The 14,924-nt window shown below is 33.4% G+C and overlaps 1 protein-coding gene and 1 pseudogene across 1 annotated transcript in view; both read right to left on the bottom strand.

Annotated features, from left to right (window-relative positions):
- The window catches only part of GPC5 (glypican 5), a 1,125,293-nt gene that overhangs the window by 717,404 nt on the left and 392,965 nt on the right, over nt 1-14,924 (bottom strand). The gene's annotated exons all lie outside the window — the stretch shown is intronic.
- On the bottom strand, nt 6,092-6,207 carry LOC112481476 (annotated as a pseudogene).

Here is a 14,924-nt window from a genome sequence, read left to right as displayed (position 1 = left end):
AAAAAAGAAAAAAGAAATAAAACAAGAAAGTCTATTTTCAACAAGACCATGAAACAAAGGAAGACTCTTAACTCCAAATCATATAACATGTCTTTACAAACAATACTGAACTGAGCAAGAAGCACCTGGGCTTTGGTAGAAGAAATAACTGGAGGATAGTGGTGATAGATCACTAGAAATCCACAAGCAAAATACATGACCCCAGAAAGAGAAGGCCCCAGCCAGAGTCAGAAATGCTGGAGTAAAGAGTTAACAGGGTAGGAGTCCTCAAGGCAGTGGCAAGAGAATACCCAACACAATTCTCATTGGGGCCCAGAGGGGAAAATCTTTGGAAAACACCTATAAAATACATCATGCTAGAAGGCAAAGATTGTGTCACTTGCAGCAGGGCAGTGGGAAACAGGAGAGTATAAGCCTACAGATAGAAATTGTCCCAAAACAGATTGGATTCTGGGAATAAGAAGAGCAGTGGATCTATTATATCCCAAAACATGAGGAAACAGTCTTTCATTCTAGCAAATGATGAGAGGCCCTTCATCTGCAATGTTTGGACAAATTCTATAACCTCTTTTCCACTTCCTACAAGAAACTCTTACTATTAGCTAGTCAAGGACATTCAACATTCCTATATGAGGCACACTAAAGGAATTTTCTTAGCAGCCATAAAAGATACTATAAGAACAAAGATTAAAAGTTACATATCAACTTTTAATCATCACAAACATGTTGCTATAAAACAGATGAAAAATGTAATGAACATTTATACATGCCAACATAAATTCTAACAATTTAAAACATATAAAGGGACAATTTAGAGAAATACGAGAACTTGAGGAAGAGAGAATCGGAGTGAAATCAAAACCAGTAGGATTTGTGAAATAGAATTAAAGACAAATTCATTTTAGAAAAAACTAAATTATAAAGAAAACAAGGAAGATTAAACTCTAAAGAAAATAAGAATCATAAAGAGGAGAAACAAGAGAATAAAACAAAGTAAATCCTCTCTTTGAAAAAACAGAAATATAGAAGATAAAATAGAATTAAAACATATATATATAGAGAGAGAGAGTCTATGTTAGGCCAAGTTACAATGCATAGTCATATGTCATATATAATATGTGAATATTATATATGTATATATTCAGAATTTTCAACTCCAAGATAAATCCTTGTATAATAATTAGACTTCAGTGATTAAGAAAGCATTATTTGAGAGCTTAGGTACAAAAATCAAATCACTTAGAAGAAAACTAATAGGGCATCAGAGTTTTTCACAGAAAAAGTCGACACCAGAATGTGGGAGGGAATATCTACAAGTTAATCAAGGAGATAAAGAAGCCAATGGCTTTATCTTTATCCTCTCAAGGTGTGCATCAACTATAAAGTCTATAGTTATGAACATCCATAAATTCAGGGAACACTTTATAGTAAGATATTCTTAAGAAATTTATCAGTCAACCTATTTCTGATTAGGAAAATACTGTCAGCAAGAAAAGAAGTGAGAAATGAAACCATTCATCTGTAGATTTAAGGGGAAAATGGCATGGAAAATGAAAAATATTTTACTGATAATTCTGAGAATGTACAAATGATCCACCTATAAAAGTTAGGAGGAGAGAGTGCAAGAATGTAGAAAGCAGATTTACCTCCCCAATTGTGTCATATACAATAACTGAGAGTAAGAATATTTTTAAAGCTCACAATGTACCCATAATAATATATACATATTAAATAGTACAAAGGCAAATATTAAGAAATGTCCAGTTACAAAAACTGAATAATGCAGGAGGAGTAGACAAATTAGAAATAGCACCTAGTTTAATTTTATTGCAACTCACAGTAGGGAGCCATTAGATAGTGTCTAAAGAAACAGAGAAAATTTAAATACAGTCAAAATTATGAAAATAATGACTAGAAAAAATACATCTGCTTATCAAAATAAATGATTATTTATTACAAGTATTTAAATTATATTAGAAATCAATACTTAATTTAATGACGTACAAAAAATATGCCAATAATCAAAAATGTTTTTAGAGGTGAAAAATACAAACAAGGCAAATAACAAAACAAGAATCATTCATTTGTTTTTCTACCATGTTGTTCCTTGCATATGTTTTTATTAATTTTTAAAATTTTGTTAAGATATTTAAAAAGTGCTTCTTATATATTATTTTCCTGACAATTCTAACCTTAAGGTTATATTTCTTGCTATGTCTTTCATAATATCTATTTTCCTTGAGTGCTTTGCTTTTTTTGACTTTGTTTTGTTCTGTTTTTTTGATTGAGAGGAAAACAACAGGAAACGCACACCAGTGCAGGTTGTCTCTCCAAAGTTTGACTATATTTCACAATCCTCCCACTTCCGTTTACTTTTCAGAGATCTCGGTTAGTTGTTTATGGTAGTTTTTTCAGGTTGCTAGTTGCAATCAAAGTGAAGAATAGGTTATAGGGAGTTTAGCCTAAAACAGAGGACCAGAAATCCATCTAATTTTCTAAAAAAAATAAACTTATTCCTCACTTGTGACTTATAGGGAGAAATGCAGATTTGGAGACATAAATTGTCCATGACTTGGAAAAAAATCGTTAACTGTATAAGGCTCCATTTTAGCTAATATAGAAGAGATATTGTTGAGAGAACAAGAAAGTCGACAGTAAAGAACTCACAAGGAAAAGCGTTTCCACAGATAATATAATCTATCCTACTCCCAAAAGGAGAAATTTTGTATTAGTGAAACTTCCAACAGGTATTACTTTCACTTCAGTTAATCCACAAAAATTGAGTCAGCGACATCTGTGATCAACCATATCAAAAATAGCTGATAGATGAAATGTCATTAACAAAACAAATAGTTATCCATCATTCAGTAAAAGTTCATCCATCACTCAATTCTGTCTTATAGTAAGCACACACACTACACTGAAAACTGTCAACTTCTGATGATCTGTAAACTTTTCTTTCATGACCATGTGATCACATTTAAGAAAGAATACAGAAAGTTCAAGGACAGTCAATAAAAAAGGCTATAGTAATATAATAATAAATATGATAAATACCAACATTATAACTTACACTACAAAATAAAATATCCATTTTATTGACTATCTGATAGTATTCTGATAAGAAAATGCCCTGTATTAGATATGATCATATAATCTATACTAACATTACACATTTTAAGTGACACAAAAAAGAATAAAAGAATCTAACAGAAATTGAGGTTAATCATTGATTCAAGTTCAATATTATAAATATGCATAAAATTACCATAGAATTACAGGTGTATGGTGATTGAAATGCTATAAAACAGACATTCCTAAATATACATATACAATCCAATTAATCATTCCCAAATAGAAGCCAGATCTTCCATTTATTCCCCATTAATAAATGATATGATTACTTATCAATTATGCAGTTAGCTATTTTTAATATCCCCATTAAGAACTTAACATAATTTTTGCTAGAGAAGCCTTTTCAGATGTCTCACATAATTTTTTAAATGTAGATGTCTGTTGTGGGTAGAACATTATAGAATATGCTGTTTTATTCAGTGCCGACTAATCACATGCATAAGACTTGAGCAGAAACTCTCCACAAAATAATTCATTATTTTCTCTTAAATTTTACATTATGCGTGCACATACATTCATACAAAAAATTAATAGTGATGGAAATCTAAGTGAAATGAAATATAAAGCTTGTGGTAAAGGACGGTAATACAAAGCTTGTGATAAAGAATTAATTGTACACACACATACACACATACACACACACACACGAAGTTTTCCAACAACCATACAATTTTTCATAAATTTCTACCCCAAGTAAATGTGAATTTTCACTTTTGTAATATATTGCATATTAAAAATGAACTGTGTTTTTATTGATTTTGAAAGCAACACTTCAAAGTATTAAAGTAATAGCTTTTTGATTGATTCAGTCAGGATGAGTTAGACATTGAAAAGGAAAGGAGAATTAATCAGAAAGCCTTAATATAAGACCTGTTCATAGTATGGATTTCCATTTTTTGTGTTGTTGTTCTCTTGTTAGAGACCTGATGGACTGTTTGAAACAAGTTGAATGATAAAATGACTATGACTAGAGAGGTAGTAAGTAAAGATATATAAGAATGAAGTCTATTTTGAAAATAATGTAAAGACCAAATTTTAGAATATTCCCAGTATTCTGAGTAGAAATTTTACCTTTTTTTAAGTCAGGTATATACTTCAATCAATCCTCATAGAAAAGAATAAGTCAAAAGTATGCCTAATCAAGATTAAGGATATAACTTTGCCTTGCTTAACCAAAGGAAATATCTCTAGAATATTTGCACTGATAGATGCAAATCACATCTGTTGTCAATCAAATTACAAATGATACTATACTCTGGCTTTAACACTAAATTTTTTTAAATTTTTTACTCAAGTAATTCAAGAAACACATACCAATTTCCCACTCTGAGGCAGGCACTGGACACTAGACAGAATCCTGGATAAAACATAATCCCTTCCCATTCCTGACATATGAGTCACTGTGAGAATTCCACTGTTGATACACTGGTGATTCTGAGGCATGATGTCAAGATGTAAGGTTCTCAGTCCACCTGGGAGGCCACAGGGAGAAGAATGTTGTCCAGAAATACCAAACAGACTGAAAATAATGGACTTAGGACTTAATCCTGTGGGACACTAATCAGAATGATTCAACAGCTTGGCTGGGAAGGAGAAGCTAGACACAGGGTAGTAACTGCAGGGAAATAAAGAGCTGAGGGAAAACTAAATATGGAGCTTAGAGAAACTTGAATATGTCAAAAAAAAAAAATAAAAGCCCAATATGTAAAAATGTTGATGACAGAAAACAATTAATTTATCAGGCTAAGTCCTGTGGAAGAGGGTGAATCAGCCTTAGAGAAGAGGAGGGTGTCATTTTGCTTTCTTACATGAAGGAGAGAGAAAAGGGCACAGAATCCAAACATTTATATCAGATACACTTTGCACACTTTCGTCATTTTTGCAGACTTCCCAGCAGCCCAGGTTTATGTGAGAAGGTAGCTAGCTGAGTTAATCCAGAGGGGATTTGTCAAGGCAGTGGAGTTGACAATTTTGCCAAGAATTGTTAAGTGACAGATGGTGGCATCTAGATTGGATGCATAGAACATTAAGGATGGGAGGTTTAAATAGGGCCAAAAATTAGGTATAGTGAAACGAATAGGGTGAAAGAACTGTAAGGACAATAGATAAGTTTTGAACTTTTGATTTCAGCAGTAGAGAATTTTTGACTTCCTTATCTCGTGTGTCCCATAAATCACTCATTCCTGTCAGTCCCATCTCTATTAACTCCTTTTTCATGCCCACTGGCAAAGCCTTGGTCACTGCTCTCATCCTCTCAATACCAGTGGTCTCTTCTGCTGGAGTCTTCAAAAGAGCTTTTCTGTCTCCAATCTCACTTTCCCTCAAACCAACAGATCCTTTAAAATCTCAAAGTAGACTTTCCGAAGTGTAAATCTAACGAGGTCACTTGCCTACTAAACCCATGTTAAAAATAATATGAACTTTATGTCAGGCACAATGAAAAATAGCTACCTCAAAGGGCTGTTTAGAGAATTAAAAGAGTTAATGTTCGTAAGATGTGTACAGTGGTATCTGGTACACAGATTTATTCATTGATATTACATATGGTAGAAAGAGAATTCAACTCAAAGATCTGAGTTCCAGCCATGGCTATGTCATATATTTCCCAATACTTTTGAAACAAGTAAAACACCTTCTCCAAATTTTGGTTTCTTCATATGTAAAATGAATGGGAAGCTTCTAGTTTATAAAAGCTATGATTTCTCAATTCCATCTCAGAGAATTTCTTAATTCCCTATCAGAATTATAGCCAGTTCTATATAAATAAAATTCCACAGCAAGTTATTCTGCAGAAAAAAAGAATGAGAATGAAGAAATTTCTTCTGTACAAGATACTTAATAGAATTTCATTTTTCTTATTTTAACTTTTTTTTCTTTTAGGTGAGGCAACCGTTGGTTGACCTCACAGATTGCAAGGACATTGTCAGTTTACAATCCTTTATTTTTTTATATTTTACTCCTACAGCACCTGGTCTTCCTAGGGGGTCTCCCATCCAAGTACTAACCAGGCCCAATCCTACTTAGCTTCCGAGATCAGACATCAGGCTTGTTCAGGGTGGCATGGCCGTAGACTTATTTTAACTTTTTATATTGATTATATTTATAGAAATATCGCAAAGATCCTCGAACCTACATCCCCTAATGTTAAAATTTCATATGGCCACAGTATATTTGTGCAAATTAAAATTTTAACATTAATACAGTACTACTGACTTAACTATAGACTACTCAAATTTTACCTTTTTTTCCACTTTATAAAGTTCTTTACCTATCTAGGATATAATAAAAATCCAGAATAGAACATTAGATTTAGTTTTTATATCTTCTTGTGCTCCTATGATCTATGAAAATTTCTGTCTTTCCTTATTTTTTATGATCTTGACAATTTTGATGAATAATGGTCAAGTATTTTACAGAATTTCCCTCAATTTAAGTGAGTATAATTAATGTCATGATTAGGCTGGAATTATGGGTTTGGGAGAAGAATGACAGAGCTGAAATGCCTTTCTCATTGCATCATATCAGAGGGTGAATAATACCAACATGCACTACTAATATTAACCTTGACCACTTATTTAAAGTGGTGTCTGCCTTGTTTCTCCACAGTAAGGTACTATTTTACCATCGTTATTATTTGAAGCAAGTCACTGAGTCCTGCTGTAAAACATTTCTCTTTTTTTAATCAGTAATCACAGAAATATTTATTGATAGGCATTATCAGGCAAGAATAAAAAACTGAGGTTTTTCTAACAGTCATGCACCACATAATGACATTTCAGTCAATGACAGACTGAGTATACCACAGTGGTCCCATAAGGTTATAATGGATCTGAAAAATTCCTATCACCTAGTGACATCATAGCTGTCATAAATCGTAGTGCAACGGTTGCAAAAAATCAACAAGGCTGTGGTTGAGGTGACAAACAACTTTAAACTGGGCATGGATAAAGATGACATTGAGGAGAAGCTAGAGGCGGTTCCTGAAGAAATGACTAACGAGTTGTTGGAGCTGTAACAGGAATACATAGCTGAAGAAGAGGCAAGAGAAAAGAATACTGCAGAAGAAAATTAACCTCTAAGAAATATCACAGTGAATGGCTTAGCAGAAGCTTTTGCAGATCTCAACAAGCTCCTTAAAAATTTTTAAAACGTGGACCCCAACACTGAAAGGTTTTCATTAATAAAGAGGAATGATCAGGATGCATTACCTAGTTACCAGCAAATCTATGATGTAAAAAAAAAAAAAAACTACCATCGACATATTTCTGAAAAGAGTGACACTTCCTCAGGTAGGTCCTACAGGAGGTATTCCAGAAAAAGGCATTGTTATCCTGGAGATGACAGCACCACACATATTACCCTTGAAAACCCTCCAGTGAGACAAGATATGGAGATGAAAGACAGTGATATTGATGATCCTGGACCTGTACAGGTTTAGGCTAATATGTGTGTTTGTGTTTTAGTTTTTAACAAAAATTTTAAAATAATAATAATAATAAAATGAAAAATAGAAGAAATCATATGGAATAATGAATAAAGAAAGCACTTTTGTACAGCTGTATAATATATATTTTAAGCTAGGTATAATTACAAAGGAGTCAAATAAAAAAGGTAAAAAAATTAGAAAATTCATAACAAAAAAGTTATGGTAAGCTTGGTTAATTTATTATTGAAGAAACTATTTTTTTTATAAATTTAGTGTAGCCTAAGTGTACAGAGTTTATAAAGTCTATAGTAGTGTAATGTCCTAGACCTTCATATTCACTCACCACTCACTCACTAACTCACCTAGAACAGCTTCCAGCCTTCAAGGTCCATTCATGGTATACAGGTATGCCGTTTTTCATCTTTTATATTGTATTTTTATCTTTTCTATGTTTAGATACACAAATACAATGTGTTACAATTGCCTACAGTATTCAGAAGAATAATATGCCATACAGGTTTGTAGCCCAGGAGCAATAGACTATACCACATAGCCTAGGTGTGTAGTAGGCTATAACAACTAGGTTTGTATAAGTGCACTCTATGACGTTCACACAATGAAACTGCCTAATGATACATTTCTCAGAACACATCCCCAATGATAAGTAATGCATGACTGTGATTATATTTTTACTTAATTCCTAAAATCTTGCAACATCTAAGTAATGACTGTAGTAATTTAAAAAATTCAAAGTTCAACTGCTCCAGGCACTACATTTTTTGTGTATTTATAATAAATTGAAAACTCAGGATGATGATATTTTTTTCACTGTTGTTAAGAACACTGAAAATTTCCATTGCAAGGGCATTTTATATAATTTTAAGTGTCTTTTATCTTCTAGTCAATGTAAGAGCAGCAACATTAAAATATTTAATTTTTATTTGAACATTTACCCATTTACATTAGTCCATTTTTACAGCAAATTGAAATAATAAGGCAAGTATTATATAAATAAAATATAACATGAAAAAATTAAGTGCCTTTATTTTTTATTGAAATATATTTCACATATAATGTATAAATTTAAAGTCTACAACATGTTAATTTGACATATTTATATACTGTAATATGACTGGCATTATAGTGATAATTAGCACCTCTATCATGTCATATAATTATCTCTTCTTTTTAGTGATTGGAATAATTAAAATCTAGTCTCTTGGCAAGTTTGATGATTATAATAAAAAATAGTTGTCTATTTCACTATCCTGTGTAGTAGATTTCTAGAACTTTATACTTGTTGCAAGTTTGTACTCTTCTCATATTCTACATATAAAGTGATATCATAGGATGAATGGTTAAAAAAATGTGATATATACACACACAATGGAATATTATTCGGCCATGAGTAAAAGAAAGAAATGAGATGCTTACAGCTTTACTTTCCATCCCTAAATGTTCTGTGCACAGGATGCTCTTTTAAGACTGATCACTAGGCAATGGCCATGATCCCTATTCTGTAAACTTGCATTCCATCACTAGAACTTTTAGCTAGAAGAATTCATCTTAGTACAGTACAGATCCCTGAGCTTCTTCAAATCTGACTGGGCTTGTTCCAGATGCCTCCAAAGACTCCCGTTACTTTTGAAAGTGGCCTCAAGAATTCTTCAAATCTGACTGGGCTTGTTCCAGATGCCTCCAAAGACTCCTGTTACTTTTGAAAGTGGCCTCAAAGACTCCCATTACTTTTGAAAGTGGCCTCAAGAATAAAATATCCCCCAAATAGCTTACAGATATCTGGGCAATATAAGGGAGTTGTGTTATGGCTATCTACTGCTGCATCCTTATTCCTTCATACTGAAGGAGAATGAAAGGTGCTTAGACACTGGGCTTCCCTAGATAACACAATGCCTGAGATCCTTTGAGTCATGATGATTTCATCCTACCCTGGATTATCTTTCTAGCTTCCACTTACATCTGCTTATCTTTTTCAGTCTAAATAAGCCTATACACAATTCAGAAATAAATTCAGAAATTAAATCTAACGTGTCTGTATATCAAGTCTTAAAAAATATACTCTGTCTCCTATTGTATCTTTCAAAACATGTCTGGATATATTTTTGGAAAACCTTATGTGGATAAATACAATCTGGAAAAAGTATCTGTGGCCTTTATTACAAGCCACGTAAGTCAATAGATCTTCATGACAGATCTTCAAACCCATATAAAAAAATCAATATTAAGGCATGTACCTGTGAGGATTTCAACACCATGCCATAGATTTTAACTCATTCACCCTTTTCCAAACTGGTTCTTCTATAGAAACACAGCTAAATCTCACCATAAATTTCACATAAAAATAGATATTTACTTCCAGAAATATTTTTAACATTTTGAAAAAACAACTAGTTTCACTACTTCTTCTCACCCATGAAATAAAATATGTCTATGTTAATCAAATTAAAGATATGTGAATAAAAAAATATCTTAGGAGAAAGAGAGACTCCTAAATCAATGGAACACCTTTACTTGATGTGGTTGTCATGTGATTGTTAACCCAACTGTCTCTGTATTTGTTAAGGGTCATAGCCATGGAAATGCAGTGAAAATTACAGATAGATAGATAGATAGATAGATAGATAGATAGATAGATAGATAGATATAGATATATATATATACACACACACATATATATATATTTTTTTATTTTAGGAAATAAAAGATGTACTGTGTTGCCTCTGTTGTGAGTTCATCTGAGTAGAAAATGTGAGCAATGAATAAGCCAGTATGCATCCACATCTGCTTAGCAAAACACTGTGTGGTACAGCTCTCCACCACTGTGCTTAGGAGATAAGTTATCAGCAGTATAGAAGATGTTCTCCCTTGCAGTGGTAAATTTGCATAATTTTGAGAGCCTTGGCAGTAGGCAGGGAAGAATGAACTATCAGCATGGAAAATGTCAAAGCGGCAATGGAACGCATCTCCAGGCTGCTGAGTAGATGGCTCCCAAGGCCCCATAAGAAGAGCATGCAGACTCTCAAGTAAATTGACTTCCATGATGTAAATCTGTTCCCTCCTGCCTATTTTTTAAGAAACGTGAGCCAATTGCAGAAGAGACATCCATGGTGTTATCTGAGATCCTGGAGAAAAGAAAGTTCTATAGTAATGAGATGAACATTTGTTTTCTGTTTTCTCTAGACAATGGAACATGCTGGGTGTATCTGCTTATGTGATGGACTAAATTCTGTAATAAGAAGGCTACATGGCTTGAAAAATTAAAAACAAATAAACATACTTTTGTTACAAGGTTCTTTAACTTTGGCTAGATTTCTGTCGTAAAAATAATGCTTTGTAGTCATCAAAACCTATTTCCTTTTCCTCTTAAACACATGGCAAGACCATTGTTCCTAGGTTCCCTTGCAGTTTAAGTGACCATGTTATTGAGTTTTTGTCAATGGGAAATGCTGTAGGTTACTCCCATTAAAATGTCCATTCCACCAGCTGAATGGAGAGGACTTGGTTAACATAGAGGAGCAGTGAGCCACATGATGGAAGATTCCTTCAGGACTCTTCAACACAGATTCGAAATGCAAATCAAAACCACAGTGAGATATCATCTCACACCTGTCAGAATTGCTATCATCAACAGGACAAGTAATAACAAGTGTTGGAAAAAATGTGGAGAAAAAGGAACCCTTATACACTGCTGGTGGGACTGCAAACTGGTACAGCCACTATGGAAAACAGTAGGGAGGTTGTTCAAAAAACTAAGAATGAAACTACCATATGATCCAGCAATCCTTCAACTGGGTATTTACTCAAAAAAACTTGGAAACATTTATCCAAAAAGATATATGCACACCAATGTTCAAAGCAGCTTTATTCTCAGTGTCCAGGACAGGGAAGCAACCGAAGTGTCCTACGATAGATGAAAGGATAACGAAGATATGGTGCATATATACAGTGGAATATTACTCAGCTATATGAAGATATGAAACACTGCCATTTGCGACAACATGGATGGATCTTGAGTAATCATGCTAAGCAAAATAAGCCAGACAGAAAAAAGTTGGAAACCACATGATATCAATTATATGTAGGATATAAACCTAAACAAACAAACATGACAAACAAACAGAGATTTTTAGACATGGATAGTGGACTAGTGGTTACCAGAAGGTAGGGTGGAAGGGGGCAGGTTGATAGAGGTAAAAGGGGTCAAATATATGGTAACGGAAAGAAATCTAACTGTGGATGGTGAACACACAATGCAATATATATGACTTGCTGCTGAATTGTACACTTGAAACATTGGATTTGTTGATCAATGGCACCTCAATAATTTTTAATAATTAAAAAACTAAAAATAGAGAGAAAATAAAACTCTCCTCAAGTTAAAAAGAACGCAATGACCTATCTTCCTTAGATATTATAGTAAGATAGAAATTCATTGTAATAAGCCACAGAGATTTGAGTGTTATTTATTATACCAGTTTGCTTACCCTAGTTAACTTAATTGCCATTATGTCTAAAATACTGATACCTTGCTGACTAAAATCTGTTGGTATGGGGAAGGAGAGATAGGAGTAGGAAATAGAGGGGATACTATTTCAAAATTAACTAAGATAATATCTGTAAAGCACTTAGAACAATATCTGAAATACTGTAACCATAATATAAGAATTTGTTTAGATTGACTAATAAGTAGATATATAGTTGAGAAAGATATAGACGGTTTTGATTTTTTTCTTCTGGAAGTGAAAATCTATATTTAATCTTTGGCTGATCTTTCTGCTACTTTGCAGAAGCTCATCCTCCTCTAAGTCACCATATTATAGGCTGTGTTTCTACCTCAATGCTCAGTCTCACACCCAATTTTCTTGTCTCTTTATGTTATTTCCCTAGAAAATTTTATTCACATCTATGAAATCTATTACCTCTATTGGTTGATATTGATAGAGTTTATATCTCTAATTCAAACTTATCCTTTGAGGTTAAAACAAGCAAACTCAATTTTCTACTAGATATCAACTCTCAAAAATGTTCCAAACTTCACATATTCAAGAATAAACAAAGGCTCTTTCTAATTTATTCCTTCTATTCCACTGACTGCTATTTTGGGAAACTCCACCACCCTCAATCTAGTTGTGTTCTCCAAAAGCCTAGGAGCTATTCCTGATACTATGCAGTCCCACCCTTCTCAGAACCAAATAAATGATCAGCAATTCAGATACGTTTACTTCTTAATGGCTTTCACATCCTTCTATCTTTCCTTTTTTTTCACTATCCCAATCCATAGTACTCTTATGAGCTGCTGCTATAATTCACTAAGTAATCTTCTTATGTTTATTTAGCTCCCATGCAATATGCTCTATTTATTGCGGTTACAGGGATAATTTTTCAAATGTAAATCTAGTTAACACATGCCTCAGCTTAAAATCTTTGTAAGACTGTGTTTCTTTGAAAAAGATCAAATCATTTATCATCTACTACCAGGCCCTGTGTGGTCCCATTCTTGCCTGTTTCCCATATCATCTTAGTCCATTCCTCCCCTTGCTTTCTGAGTTTCAATCACACTGGATTTTTTTGAGTCTTTAATGTTTCACACTTCTCAACACGCACTATGTACAGTTGTGCTTGCTCTCTCTCTCTCCCTCTGCCTCTCTCTTTCCTTTTTGGTATTCTCACTCTAGGTGATGTTTTTCTCCTAGGAAACTCCTCATTGTGCTTCAATCAGGGTAACTTTCTCAGTGAGTTATAGTCTTGTAGCATCATGTACCCTTCTTTCATATCACATAACCTATCAGTAATATCAGCAGTCACACATGTTGTCATTGGGTTCATATCCATCTCCCCTCCTACGCTAAGCTCCACAAGCACAAAGTCTATGTCTAGTTCTCCTAAACCTTGATTTTTTAAAAATACTTTTCACAATATTCATATTTATTGAATAATGATTTTTGCATTTAACCAATTTTAAGTGTTAAGATTGTAAAAGTTTAATTTGTCATATCTTTCTTTAAAAAGGCAACTGTTCTTCTCTAAACCTTGATTTTTCAACAATCCATGTCTAGGAAGAGGCATTCCATACATTTTTTTTTCTTGAATGAACCTGGTGGGGAAAGGGGTGTGAAATTTGTTCCTTTGATTGGAAATGAGATTTTGAATGAAAGGTAACAACTATTTGAAATAAATTCTGAAATTCTGAAATTAAAAAGTTTGAGACAATGAGGTGATAAGTTTCTCTGTCTAATAATGGAAAAGGTGGCTATTATTTTAGTGCTTCAAATTGTGTTTGTACAGGTTATTATAGTTATACAAGAGGATGGCCTTAGATGGGAATGATAAAAAATACTTTTATTCTTTGGAATGGGAACTAGAAGACATCATCTAAAGCATTCTCATGGGTGTAGTTAAACCCTAAGGGGTAAAATAACAATATTAGAGCCTCGTATTAATCCTGCTTTGAGGAATTAAAAGTCTTTGCTTTTACTTGGGACAAAGGCAGAAATGCAGAGCAGTATTATTCTGGAAAAAGTGACTTGAGATGGCAAAAATTGACGTACAGAATGGAACACTCTTCTACGGCAAGATTACTGTGAAAGGTCAAAAGTAATAAACAAAAAAAAAAAAAAAGAGAGATTTTAATCCACTGATACTTTTCTCAAGATTTTCCATAAAATGTCTGGGGATGAGAACCTGATAGAAGACTATCTGTCTTGTAGTCAACTCTGGTGGGTTTTAGAATACTGCTCCTGTAGCTTGAAGTGAGGTGTGAGGCCCTTAAACTTAAAGGAGTTGAGAACATCTAGGTTCTATTTGTCTCTGAAAAGAATATGGGGACTCTCAAACATTTATCTTTATTTTTTCTAGTATGTAAATAGAATCAAACACATCATTCAATGATCTAAATCATTTCTGAGGCAGCCTTAGTGTCTATGAACCGAAAAGGAAGTAGTGCTTATCCAGGAATGAGTATAAATTCTTCAGCTGCCATCTAGTCTGTTTTGAAATAAGACTTAAATCCCAAATTGACCTTGGAAGACACTCAGTTTTTAAGATAAAAATGAAGCATTCCTATTTTCAGTGACTATGAGGCAGCCAATATCAGTCACAGAATACAATTACATTAAAATATGTATTTAAAAGCAAGTACTACTCTCAAGGAGATAATTTAAAGAGCAATCTGCAATGCATAACTGCTAAGGGTCACACTTGAGCCTAAAATAGAAAAGTATTTTTGATTCTTTCTTGATACTTAACTACTTCAAGTAAGTATCTACTACTCCAAGGAAGCACATGTAAAACGCTTTCAATGAACTATTTGAAAAGTTCTGCCTTCGGATTATTGCTGACATCTCTT

Source organism: Pteropus alecto, unplaced genomic scaffold (genome assembly GCF_000325575.1).
Source record: "Pteropus alecto unplaced genomic scaffold, ASM32557v1 scaffold72, whole genome shotgun sequence".
Taxonomy (NCBI): domain Eukaryota; kingdom Metazoa; phylum Chordata; class Mammalia; order Chiroptera; family Pteropodidae; genus Pteropus; species Pteropus alecto.
Note: the sequence above shows the minus strand (reverse complement) of the source record. Positions and strands in the feature narration are given on the sequence as shown.